This window comes from Dendrobates tinctorius, unplaced genomic scaffold (assembly GCF_039654945.1).
Source record: "Dendrobates tinctorius isolate UK_male_01 unplaced genomic scaffold, ASM3965494v1 ptg000037l, whole genome shotgun sequence".
Classification (NCBI taxonomy): domain Eukaryota; kingdom Metazoa; phylum Chordata; class Amphibia; order Anura; family Dendrobatidae; genus Dendrobates; species Dendrobates tinctorius.
Genome location: NW_027361705.1, coordinates 25657137 through 25670660, shown reverse-complemented (window position 1 = coordinate 25670660; position 13524 = coordinate 25657137). Strand labels below are relative to the sequence as shown.

Here is a 13524-nt window from a genome sequence, read left to right as displayed (position 1 = left end):
AGGCAGGCAGTCACACACACACACGGGTGACACAGGCAGGCAGTCACACACACACACGGGTGACACAGGCAGGCAGTCACACACACACACGGGTGACACAGGCAGGCAGTCACACACACACACGGGTGACACAGGCAGGCAGTCACACACACACACGGGTGACACAGGCAGGCAGTCACACACACACACGGGTGACACAGGCAGGCAGTCACACACACACACGGGTGACACAGGCAGGCAGTCACACACACACGGGTGACACAGGCAGGCAGTCACACACACACACACACGGGTGACACAGGCAGGCAGTCACACACACACACACACGGGTGACACAGGCAGGCAGTCACACACACACACACGGGTGACACAGGCAGGCAGTCACACACACACACACACACACGGGTGACACAGGCAGGCAGTCACACACACACACGGGTGACACAGGCAGGCAGTCACACACACACACGGGTGACACAGGCAGGCAGTCACACACACACACACACACACACACACACGGGTGACACAGGCAGGCAGTCACACACACACACACACACACGGGTGACACAGGCAGGCAGTCACACACACACACACACACACACACGGGTGACACAGGCAGGCAGTCACACACACACACACACACGGGTGACAGGCAGGCAGTCACACACACACACACACACGGGTGACACAGGCAGGCAGTCACACACACACACACACACGGGTGACACAGGCAGGCAGTCACACACACACGGGTGACACAGGCAGGCAGTCACACACACACGGGTGACACAGGCAGGCAGTCACACACACACAGGTGACACAGGCAGGCAGTCACACACACACACACACACGGGTGACACAGGCAGGCAGTCACACACACACGGGTGACACAGGCAGGCAGTCACACACACACACACACACGGGTGACACAGGCAGGCAGTCACACACACACACACACGGGTGACACAGGCAGGCAGTCACACACACACACGGGTGACACAGGCAGGCAGTCACACACACACACGGGTGACACAGGCAGGCAGTCACACACACACACGGGTGACACAGGCAGGCAGTCACACACACACACACACGGGTGACACAGGCAGGCAGTCACACACACACACACACGGGTGACACAGGCAGGCAGTCACACACACACACACACGGGTGACACAGGCAGGCAGTCACACACACACACACACGGGTGACACAGGCAGGCAGTCACACACACACACGGGTGACACAGGCAGGCACACACGCTCCGGCCCGTACACTGGAGCTTGCTGCAGGCACTCCTCTGTGGGCGGCAGTGTGACAGTTCCTCTGGCGGGGCCGGGCTGTGGGGAGCAGGGCGCACACCGGTGACCTGTGACCCGGCAATGGTCGTCACCACAGCCGGGGGCCCAGGCCTCACACACGGCCTACTCCACAAGGGCCAGGAGGCACCGGCTTTTGTGTGGCTGCCTTAGAGGAAGGCCTCCCTCCCCTCCTTCCGTCTCCGCTATACCCTGTACCATAATCAGAAGGTCCCCTACGCCCCTCACAGGACAAGTTACCTCACCGGACAACGAACACCTTCCCGACTAAGCGCCCACCCCTCCCAGGAACCCTCACACCTGCACCGATAAGTGACAGCTATTAAGCCGCCTATCATTACCTTGTATGATAAAATAACCCAATCCAGTCAGGCGGGAAAATTGCTGAGCACTATAGGCGACTTTTCAAGATGGTGGACATATCAACTCTTGCAAACCACCCCCTCCTCCTTCAGGGACGCCTCCAGCCAATCAGAGGAGATAGCCGACCTTCACCTTTTAGGAGTTAATTCTGATTGGCTCAAACTCTTGTCAGTCAATAAAAACCACCTTGTTGTGCAGCTATTGCAGTCGCGGATTGGACGCCGGCCCTGTCACTCACGTAAAAAAGCGTGACGACTGATAATCAGAGCTTATTGGTCGCCGTTCAATGGTGTCAAACTTGAACTCTGCCAATGGCTCGTTATGGCCGACACGGCTACAGCCTTCTAGGCCTTAGCAACAGCGCTGCGTTGTGGTGATTGACAGCTCTCCTGACCAATCGCTTGACCAGAGTTTACCACAGTCGCCTATTAAAGTGCGTAGTTTACTGTAGTGGTAAGCGAATGGCCCAGCTTTGGAGGCGGGCGGTTATGGCTCTGTAGCGGGGCAGAAGTGAGGGGGTTGGGACAGCTCGGGTTACCGTCGCTTGACTAGTCACCGTCTCCAGTCATAAAGGATAATATTGGAGAAAGCGGTCACACTGGCGACGGGTGGTGCAGCGTGCGCCACACCGGTGTCTGTGTGATAGGCCATGGAGGTGAGGGGGTACTCGCAGGACAGCAGTGGGGAATTAGCTCAAATGGTAGAGCGCTCGCTTAGCATGCGAGAGGCAGCGGGATCGATGCCCGCATTCTCCACATTTTGTTTTTCTTCTTGTGACATTATAATGTGTGACTGATTTTTGTAACTACTGTATTAATTTTTCGACCGTTTAATTTCCATGATTAAACTCACTTACTGAAAACTCACAAGCTAAGGGGTTTCTGTGGGGGGGGGGGAAGGGACATTGCCCACCCTCCCCTGGTCCACTGCAGAGTAATGTCAAAATTGCTGTTTTTTTTTTTTTTTTTTTTTTGTTCATTCCGTCTCTCAAGTAGGAAACGAAAAACAAAGAAATCTTTGTCTCTCTCAAAATGGAACCAATGAAGACGTAAGCTGATCCTTTATAAGAAAAAACACCTACAATGCGACACGGCGGCAAGGCGCCTGAAGGGTTACCAAAAATCTAATGGGGTTCTGACTACAATGATGGGTACAGGTTTGTTTTTTTTTAAATGGTGTCACTTTAGGGTCAGCTGATCCCGGACTTCCTCTCCATGTTCGATTTGCCCAAAGGTGGGGACAGTGACGTCAGCGCGGATTGGGTGTCGGGGTCACATGTCATACCACCGCACGAGCGCCCCTGGGAAAGAGAGTGCCGACACCGCAGGAACAGTGCCGGCACGGGAGGGGAGTATGGGCTTTATTATTTTATCATGGCCAAGCATGGGGTATGAGAAGAAGATGCCCAAGTAGTGGACAATTTCTTAAATGCCTCTTTTACAGCAGTCTGGCAACCTGTATATGAGCCCCCACCCTCTCCGCATTGTACAAAAAATACCTTTTATAATCCTCTCATATGGTGTGTTCTGGCCCGATGGGCATTGCTGGTCTTAGTGCCTCCTCTATACCAAGCAGTGGAGACTTATACCGCACGTAGGGGTCTATACTATATGTAGGGGGCTATGTGATGGCTCATACTGTATCTAGGGGCTATATGAGGGCTCATACTGTATGTAGGAGGCTATGTGAGGGCTCATACTGTATCTAGGGGGCAATCTGAGGGCTCATACTGTATGTAGGAGGCTATGTGAGGGCTCATACTGTATCTAGGGGGCAATCTGAGGGCTTATACTGTATGTAGGAGGCAATCTGAGGGCTCATACTCTATCTACAGGGCAATGTGGGTTCTCATACTGTATGTAGGAGGCTATGTGAGGGCTCATACTATATCTAGGGGGCTCATACTGTATCTAGGTGGCGGCTCATTGTTAGGCATCGGGTTCCTGCCTCTGCACAGGAGGAATCCCAAGCCTTGCCTTCTGCGGTCTCCCATTCTGGTCCAGCTGCAGAGGAAGCTGCTCAGCAAAGGCATCGATCCCAGCATCTTGCTCAGACAAGTGCTGCCAGGTTGGTTGCTGCTGCCACCTCTGGTTCAGCTTTAGCAATCTGCACTAGCCAGCAGCTCGAGTCTAAGTCCCTTTTGCAGCCTACTGAGCATGCCCGTGGGACGACCTCTCATTGGAGGTCGGAGGTCACATGCTCAGGTCCTCAAGCTGCTCGGATTGGACCATCAGGAAGGTCCCAGAAGGACGCTGCTATAAAAGGTTTGCATGGCTGCTCAGCCATGCGCTAGTATAGATTCTTATTGTATTTTGTGTGAGTGATGATGGATGCATGAATCTGGTGACTGACTTATTATGACTCCCCTCCCTTGGATACGTATGGTATAGGGCTATTAGAGTCAGAGTCAGCGCCTACTAGTGGCTTCATCTGCGCCACTGTGCTTCCACATCTCAGCACCTCACTCAGCGCCATATGGTGCCGTCCAGCTCTGGGCACCTCTGTACCGCATTAAGCGGCTGCATCCGCCAGTGCGATGCCGTGCGCAAGTCTAGCGCTTTCCTCCCAAGTCCGGGTGGTTAGTGGCGTCCGTCAGAGTGGTGCAGTGCGCACGTGGTGCACTACATTTCATTCAACCTGTAGTTGGCTCCGCAGTTGCGGCGCTGAGCTCTAGTGGTCTAGAGGGACTCTAACCATGGGTCCTTGGGGTAGAATCCTGTGACTACACACTAGCGCTCACCTTGCCGAGCTCTGTGAGTGTTAACAGGCTCCGGAGTTTATTTCCTGTGGCTCTGTGCAGTATCAGAGTTCGCCTCTGTACACATCAGGTGAAGTTAACCCGCCTATGTTTTGTTAGTATATTGCCATACAGCCTCTGCCATTACCGAGCAGCAGGTAACATCTCTGCACGGTGGACCCCGGGCTGCGAACGCACCTTGATTCCATCTCTTTTTTACTTGGTGCGTTCCGCTAACCCTAACACATACTGTATCTAGGGGGCTATGTGAGGGCTTATACTGTATGTAGAAGGCTATGTGGGGGCTCATACTGTATGTAGGAGGCTATGTGAGGGCTCATACTGTATCTAGGGGCTATGTGGGTTCTCACTGTATCTAGGGGGCTATGTGAGGGCTCATACTGTATCTAGGGGGCTATGTGAGGGCTCATACTGTATCTAGGGGGCTATGTGAGGGCTTATACTGTATGTAGGAGGCTGTGTTATGTCTGCCATGTCTGTTTTGTCTCAATAACTCCTGGAGCGATGTGCATGCGCATATCTTGTCTGCTATCTTGCATGTTCCCTAGAGCAGTGTGTACACTCACCTCATGTCTGAGCTGCAGGATGCCTGCGTTTCTGCTCTGCCTTCTGTGATCTTCTCGTCAGGTCTGGAGTCCCTGGTCATGTGTCCCTGCCTGGATCCTGCACTGTCTGGTTCTGCAGTCGTCTCGTCATGTCTGGAACTCTGATCATGTGACCACACTCGGTTATCCTGTGGATCTGAACCCGGAAGTGGTCCCCTGGTCCTGACCTGGAAGAGGAGGTGCTATGCCCTATATCAGGCCGCCCCTTCCTATGCTCTGGTCCTGAGTATTGTGTGGTGTACCTGCATGGCTGCTTGGTCTGTGGGGCGCTCCCTCTATTCTGTGCCCTTGCACTCTGCTCTGTCGTGCGTCTCTGCACACGCTCCGTGCTCGTATTCCGTCTCTGGTCTTGTCTAATGTTTGTCCTTCGTGCCATGTTCGGTCCCTGCTCTGCTTTGCCTTGTAGTCCTTGTTTGCTCTGATTCTGTTCTGTGTTTCTGTCCATGTTTCCTGTCTCACTCTGCTTTGTGGCTTCAGGTACCCTGCCTCCGCTCTGAACCTGTCCCTGGCGTGTCTCTACACGTGCAGGCCTCCGCTCTGAACCTGTCCCTGGCGTGTCTCTACACGTGCAGGCCTCCGCTCTGAACCTGTCCCTGGCGTGTCTCTACACGTGCAGGCCTCCGCTCTGAACCTGTCCCTGGCGTGTCTCTACACGTGCAGGCCTCCGCTCTGAACCTGTCCCTGGCGTGTCTCTACACGTGCAGGCCTCCGCTCTGAACCTGTCCCTGGCGTGCCCCTCTGCACGCGCAGGACTCTGCCTCGCCTATCCCTGGCGTGCCCCTCTGCACGCGCAGGACTCTGCCTCGCCTGTCCCTGGCGTGCCCCTCTGCACGCGCAGGACTCTGCCTCGCCTGTCCCTGGCGTGTCTACACGTGCAGGCCTCGCTCTGTGCTCTGTCTAGTCCCAAGGTCCTTCCTTGGCCCGGCTCTGGGCTTTGGCCTACGCTCCGCTGCTAGACTGTCCCTGTCATGCTCCTTGCATGCGCAGTACTCTGCCTAGTTCTTTGTATTGTCCCTGATGCTTTTGTGCTCCAGGCTCTGCCGTACTGTCTGTACGCGTCTCTGTCCTGTGTCTTTGCCTAGCCCTGCCTTGTGGCTCCGTGCCTCTGTGCACGTGCCTGGTCGCCTGTGCCTACCTGGTGTGCCTCAGCCGTGCCGCCTCTAGCCGTGCTCGCCTGTGTGCCCCAGCCGTGCCCCGTCCAGTGCTATAGTGGTCTGGCTGCGTGGCCCCGCAGCGGTGCCGCCTTTAGTCGTGCCCGCTTGCAACTGCCATCGTCAGTACCTCCTGCCGGTGCTCCCCAGCCGTGGTCTGTGTGCTCCCTTGCACTCACGCTGGTTCTCGCACTGTGCTACTCTTGCACAAAGCCTTTGTCTCCTTTTGCTCCTTTCTGTTCCCTAGTTTGCCTGCCGGATTCCATAACCTGCCGACCGCTGCCAGAGGTCCAGACCTAAATGACTGCGGCCTGATGTCCGGAGCTGATGTCCGTAGCCAGATGCCTGGACCCTGTCGGTCGATGCCAGCATTTGGATTCCGATGCCACCGTACCCTGTGCCTCTCCCTGGCATGCGCAGGCCACCGTCCTGTGAACCTGACCCGTCCCTGGCATGCCCCTCGGCATGTGCAGGTCTCTGTCCTGTGAACCTGATCCTGACATGTCCATTGACATGCACCATGTCACTAACTCTCTTGTTTCCTTGCATGGAACCCTGGCTAACTTCTGGATGTCCGGATCCTGCCGATCACCCTCTGAGCTACAGACCCTGATGCCCTGGTTGATCGTGGACTGTTGTCTGGAGTCCGATGTCCGTGTACCATCTGCACGTTCCATGCCTGGACCTCAGCGTGCCATTGCACGCACCCTGTTTCATGAACTCTGTGTGTTCACATTTGCTCCTGTTGCACCCTGAAGAGTTCCACAACTCTTGGACTTCGGCGTGCTCTTGCACGCACCTCGTCTTATGTTCTGTGTGTTCACGTTTTGCCCCTGTTGTACCTGAAGTCTTCCCTAATGAAGTTTCTTTGAATTAATGACTCGTCTTGCCTTGTCTTGTTTCCCTGAGCCGGCCGTCTGGTCCAGCTGCCGTGGTGGCTCACCCCCTTGGTCTTGCCCCTGACACTCCCTGTATAGGGGGTGGTTCTCACTAGGTCAGCTCGCCCTAGGTGGCTGGGTGCCACGGCCCAGAGGGTCCACTCTTTCTAAGAAGAACGACTCAGCGTAATCTGACACTTCGTCACAATGTGAGGGCTCATACTGTATCTAGGGGGCTATATGAGGGCTTATACTGTTTATAGGGGGCTATGTGGGGGCTCATACTATATATATGGGGCTGTGTGTGGGCTCATATATATGTAGGGGGCTAAGTGCAGGCTCATTGTATGTATATGTAGGGGGCTGTGTGGGGGCTCATATTGCATGTAGAGGGCTATTTGGGGACTCATACTGTATATAGGGGGATGTCTGCACACTTCACTCTCCTAATATTAAGTCATTAATAATAATTAATATAAAAAATAATTATAATATTGAGCAGAAGTATTTTCAGCCTATTGGTTCGGCCTCTACAATAGTCACGATTTGTCATGTGGCTGCTGGGAAAAATTAATCTCCCACCCCTGCTCTATTTTGCATAGCGCTATGTTTAGTGCTGTGCAAAAGGGAAAAATTTGCACGGCGCAAATAGCACGCCGTTATCTCTGTCGTTTTCCATCTATGGATGTGCACCAAAGCACCTGTGTGGTTTTCACATCACCTGTCACATGATCTATCAAAGGGGATCATGTGACATGTCACCGTGATACATTGGGTACACACGCCTTCTAAACTGCCCAGGGTCCTGTCTACTTTGAATCCACCCCTGGTTATCTGTGTTTTTCATGGATAGGACTTGTACCTGTGATAGTCCATTATTTTTTGGCGGACCGAGTGGCGACATGTCTATTATTGATCCGATTCTCAGAGCAAACTCGGCAATGCAAGTCTATGGAGCCTTGAAAAAAATCGAACAGCACTAGGATGTCATCTATGTACTGTCTGTTTCACACTGACTGATAGGGGAAGGTGGAGATACGAAATTTAATTATTTTCTCATCGTGAAAAAAAGAAACTTTGACAAGACACTGATAAAAATCACTGATGAATCTCTCTTTGTTTTTCTTGTACATTTTTATGTACAAAAAAAAAAAATAAAAACATTTCTGAATCTGTTAGGAACGGCGGAAAGCACTAAATAAAAATGTAAATAAAGTGCGTTCGCCGCTCGGGGTCCACCGTGCAGTACGTGAAATAACCGCTGCTAGGTGGTGGCAGGAGCAATATGGCGGAATTGCACACGGGGTTAAACACCCAGGTGTGCAGAGCAATCTCAGTTAAACTCACGGAGATGCAAAAAGTGCAAACACAAATAGCTGAGCCTGTTGTAGTCACAGAACTCAGTAAAAAACGCACACACGGTATACAGTCACAGGAGTAGCCCAAGACGGCGGCACTACGTCCGTCTAGACCTACCTTGTGGGCGGCGTTGCAACTGCAAACACAAAAGAGGCTGCTACTGCAGCGCGGCGTGGACACTGCCACCAAACGACAAAGGCAAGGTGCAAGCGCAATGTCGGATGCTAGCAGCTGTGCGAGTTGAAGCAGAGGAGCGCTGGTCCCTATTCACATGCGTAATATCAGAGGGAAGGGGTTTCAAATGAGTCAGTCACCAGAATCATGCATCCGTCCTCATACACACAGCAGCAAGTAAGTCTATACTAGCACATGGCGGAACAGCCATGCGTGCCTTTTTTTTAGTAGCCGGGACCTTCTGCACACTTCCAGATCTCTGAGATGGACCAATGAGAACTGGAGCGGGACCTGAGCACATGACTCCCGATCTTCAATGGGAGATCGTCCCATGAGCATGCCGAGTAAGAGGACAGAAGGACTTAGCCTCAGGAGAGATTTGCTGCAAGGCAATCTCCTCTGCAATCTTCTCTGCAGTGGCAAAATAGGAGGAGAGTGCAGAATGTGAGGATCTGGATCCCTGCTGAGTAAACGCAGGAATCCGACTCCTAACAGAATCAGGCCTAGGGTTCTTTCAGACTTCCATGCAAATCTGTAAATCACCTTACATTATCACACATGGGAATTGTCACGATCCAGGTTGGATCTGACAGATTAAATGCACAAGGTAACCTTCTTTTTTTCCTTTGGCTGTGTGCCAAAGGTGGTTTTGCCCCCGGTGTCCATTAGGGTCATTGCAATGTGGTGATTTCAGTTGTAGTTTTCCCCCCCGGTGGCCATTAGGGTCATTGCACTTTGGATACCTTAGTTTGTGCACGTAATTATGTAACAGGTGTGATTGCTCTATAAAAGAGTATCAGGTGTGTTAATCACTGTTGGTGATAAGTTCCTCATTTGCAAGCAAGCCTGGGTAAAGAATGGAGCTGAAGGAGAGTCACGGGCAGCCCAGTCAGAGTGCTGGAGTAGCAGCTATGGTGTCTGCAAGGAGGGCTGGCATGGATTGGTGGAGTATCAGCTATGGTGTCTGCAAGGAGGGCTGGCATTGCTTGGTGGAGTGGCAGCTATGGTGTAGAGCTACACTCAGAATGCTGGACTCGGTTGCGGAAAGCTTAACTCAAAATGTTGGACTCTTTGGCAGAAAAGCTGGACTCATTTGCTGGTGTCATGATCTCAGTGCGGGTTTGACTCGCACACGTGGGGTTAATGTCTGGAACCAGTGCTGATGACTGGCATTTCTGGGGTTAAAGGTTGTGATCCCGATGCAGGCTTACCTGCACACCTGGGGCTATGATTGTGGCCTCTCCCTGGTTCTGGGGGAGGCTTCTTATAGCCTCAGGATGCTCCCATCCCTGTCAGTTATACTCTTGCCCTTGGCATAGTGTGGTGACCCCTGAGTGTATTAGTGCTGTGTTCTGGTTGCATGATTCTCTGTGTATGACTCGGTCTGTTCTCTGGATATCGCTTTGGATTCTGCCTGGTACCTCCTATGTCTGTTTGGTTTTGATCTCTGCTTGGCCCTGATTATCCGCTCTTGTCTCATCCCTGGTACTGTACTGAGATCCTGTGTATGACCTTGGCTTTGTCTGACCTCCCGTCTGTTTATCCCTCCTGTGCCTCGTTTGCCTGTACTGTTGTGACCTCCATTTTGCCTGACTCTGAGTTGTTGTATGGTGTCCTGTCATATCTGAATAGCCATTATTGGATTTGCCAGCTTGTTCATTTTCAGTGTGCGCAGGTCCCGTGCCTCTTTACTTTCCAGCGCTGACTGGACCCTGACACTAATAGTTTATGCACGCCTGGTCACCTCTGCTGCACTGCTTCTGTACTCAGGACACGCGCACTGGCTCTATGAGCAAGTGTAGTGCGGTGTCTCTGACAGCTGGACTCTGTTTCTGGACAGCTGCACGCAGGTGTGGACTCTGTTTGCTCCAAGGCTGCACTATGGTGCTGAGAAGATCCGTTTCTGGACAGTGCACCCAGATGTTGGACTCGGTGGAGGAAAAGATGCACGCAGGTGGTGGGCTCTGTTGCTGGGAGAGTAAGCAACTGAGCAAAGCTAAGTGGTGTTCCCCTGTTATGTCACTTTTCCTTATGTGTGATTAGTGCAGTGGTGGGATTAGTTTCCGCACCGACTAATTCCCTAGTGAGGGTTTAGGTGCAGGGCGAGTCAGGGTTTTTAGGTTCCTGATCGGCGCCCGGGGCGGAACCGGCCTAGGGAACGTTAGGAGTGTAGAGACACTGACTCAGGGGAGTGCAGGAGGTCTCCACGTCCCCCGTTCCCTATCACAGGGCCACCATTGTTATTGTTACCCAGGTTTTCCCTATTCCCTTGTCTTATTGTATTAGTTACCGGCCTGCGGGCCTTACATAGGACAATTACACGTGCCGCGTCCTGTTGTATTAGTTACCGGCCTGCTGGCCGTGTCACTCAGGATGGGGCACGTGACAGGGATCACACACATGTCCATTGTCAGGCATAAAGGCCCCGATTCATCTAGACCGGCTAATTTCTCGCCAGCCTTGATGAGGGGGCACCATGGAGTCAGACTGTTTGAGATTAAGAAAGAAAAAAGTTTATTCTGATGGCTGGATCACAGACTCTGATTCTAGCGCTACGGAGGAGATGATAGTTTGTCCACAAGAAAGAGCAGGATCGTCAGCCCCTTTAGAAAAAAGACAAGAAGAGGGGGCAGAAATCGGAAATTCCAAGAAAAAGCGCAAACAAGTAATGTGGAGGAAGCAATAGATGCGTGTGATGATCTACAAGTTATGAATTTATCTAAGAGAACTTTAACAGACGATCACCTGTCGATGCTCTCTAAGGCCAGTTCACATTTGCGCTTCAGGGCGCAGCGACGGCCTGCGCACGGCTGCCGCTAAGCCCCGCCCCCTGCAGCGCCTCCGCCTCCGGGCGCATGACGCTGCATGCGTCATGCGTCCCCTATCTTTATCACTGAGGACGCAGGCCGTGCGCAGTATGCGTTCGGCGGCGCCGGCATCCTTTTGACGGTGCGCCGAGCGCTACCAAATTGCAACAGGTTGCGTTTGGCGCTGGTCGGCGCACCGTCAAAAGGACGCAGGCGCCGCCAAACGCATACTGTGCACGGCCTGCGTCCTCAGTGATAAAGATAGGGGACGCATGACGCATGCAGCGTCATGCGCCCGGAGGCGGAGCTACCGGCGGAGGAGCGACAGGGGCGGGGCTTAGCTGCGGCCGTGCGCAGGCCGTCGCTGCACCCTGAAGCGCAAATGTGAAACAGGCCTAAGGGACTGAATTTCTGCTTACCTGAACCTTTCGATTTAACGGACTTTAAAATTGAGCTTTTTAAATCAATTAGAAAGTTATATTTACATAAATCTTTTGTTAATGTCAATGAGAACAAAGTCAATAGTGATCAGATTAAGGAGGATCCTGTTACTATAGGAACCTTAGGCTTCATGTTTCAGTCATCTGACGTAATATATGTTAATGATATTGTTACTCTGATGAGCATAGCTGATCCATCAGTGAGTAATGAGTCAGTGAGCAACACCAATTCTTTAATCTCTTTTGAACCTTTTATAGGAGGGGTAAAATCTAATTACATGCCCCCAATTTCTCCAGGTAATGTCATCGATTTATTTCAGGATTTACTAATAAAAGATATAGAAGCTGTTTATTATGATACACCTAGAAAAAATTTGCTGGATAACGAGTTGAAGGCTTTACGTGATATACAAAAGTGGGATGATGTAGTAATCCGCAAAGTGGATAAAGGAGGAAATATCGCTATTTTAGATAGGGATTATTACATAAAGGAAGCTTTGTCCCAATTGGAGGATAGATCGACCTATGTCCCTTTGGATTGCAATCCGACAGAAAGAGTTAAAAACAAATTGAGAACTTTTTTGAGAAAAAATGTTGAAAATCGTTTTATCAAAAAAGAGAGCTGAAAATTTGATGCCTGATTTCCCAGAGATTGCTCATTGGTATAGCATTCCAAAGATTCATGTCTATTACGCAACCCCCGGGTCGCTCCATAATATCGGGCATTAATTCATTGACAGAGCCGTTATCACAATATTTAGACTGGCTCCTTAAACCATTACTTTGTCATTCCTTCCTACGTAAAAGATTCAGGGGATTTTATCTCTATTTTAAAAAAACTTTGATTGGCAGTCAAGTTTTTCTTTAACCACAATTGATGTAGTGAACCTTTATACACGGATTCCTCAAAAAAATGCTATTGAAGCTATTCAAAAAATTTTGATGAATTCTGACAAGAGTTCTGATTGGATTGCGTTTATTTTAGATGGATTGGACTTTGTATTATCTCATAATGCATTTAAATTTCTGAACCAATGGTATCTTCAGAAAACCGGTACCGCTATGGGGACGCCCGTAGCATGTGTTTTAGCTAATTTGTTTCTAGCAGCATTTGAAGAAAAATATATTACAAATATTTCCAATCCTTTTTTAAAACACATCCGCATCTTCCTGAGATATGTGGATGATATTTTCATCATATGGGATGGTTCTCAGAATGATTTTGATAATTTCGTTAAATACCTAAACGAAATTAATGTGGATAACATGCGATTTACCTCCTGCTTTGGACAAAAAAAATATAGAATTTTTGGATGTAAAAATCGATATTGTCGATGGTAATATGATCACCAGGGTACATAGAAAACCAACCGCGTCTAATTCACTCTTACATTTTAATAGTGCACATCCCATGCACACTGAAAAAGGGCTTCCTTTTAGTCAGATGGTTAGATTAAGGAAACTGAACAATTACGATGATATCTGTTATAAACAAATTGAGGAATTAAAAACACGTTTGTTGAGGAGAGGTTATTCCATTGGTGTTTTGAATGAAGCTCATGAACGGGTTAAAGCTATATCTCAAAGCGATTTATTAAAGAGGGTCACTAAACGCCATAAAAAACAAATACATAGTGAAATAAATCCACAAAAGAGATTTTTCTTTAGCT

The 13524-nt window shown here is 50.6% G+C and overlaps 1 protein-coding gene and 1 long non-coding RNA gene across 11 annotated transcripts in view; one reads left to right on the top strand and one right to left on the bottom strand.

The window, feature by feature from the left end:
• The window catches only part of PPP6R3 (protein phosphatase 6 regulatory subunit 3), a 179040-nt gene extending 177240 nt beyond the window's left edge, over nt 1–1800 (bottom strand). For all 9 annotated transcript variants that reach the window (XM_073573946.1, XM_073573947.1, XM_073573948.1 and 6 more), the window contains exon 1: nt 1661–1800. The gene's annotated coding sequence lies outside the window, so the exon portion shown is untranslated. The remainder of the gene's footprint in view (nt 1–1660) is intronic.
• A 362-nt stretch (nt 1801–2162) lies between these two features.
• On the top strand, nt 2163–7073 carry LOC141088069 (uncharacterized). 2 transcript variants are annotated; one of them, XR_012231830.1, is made up of 2 exons: nt 2163–2337; nt 2678–7073. It is a non-coding gene; the product is annotated as an uncharacterized lncRNA (long non-coding RNA). The 2 variants fall into 2 exon arrangements; XR_012231831.1 differs by having other exon boundaries at nt 2675–7073.
• The last annotated feature ends 6451 nt before the right edge of the window (nt 7074–13524 follow it).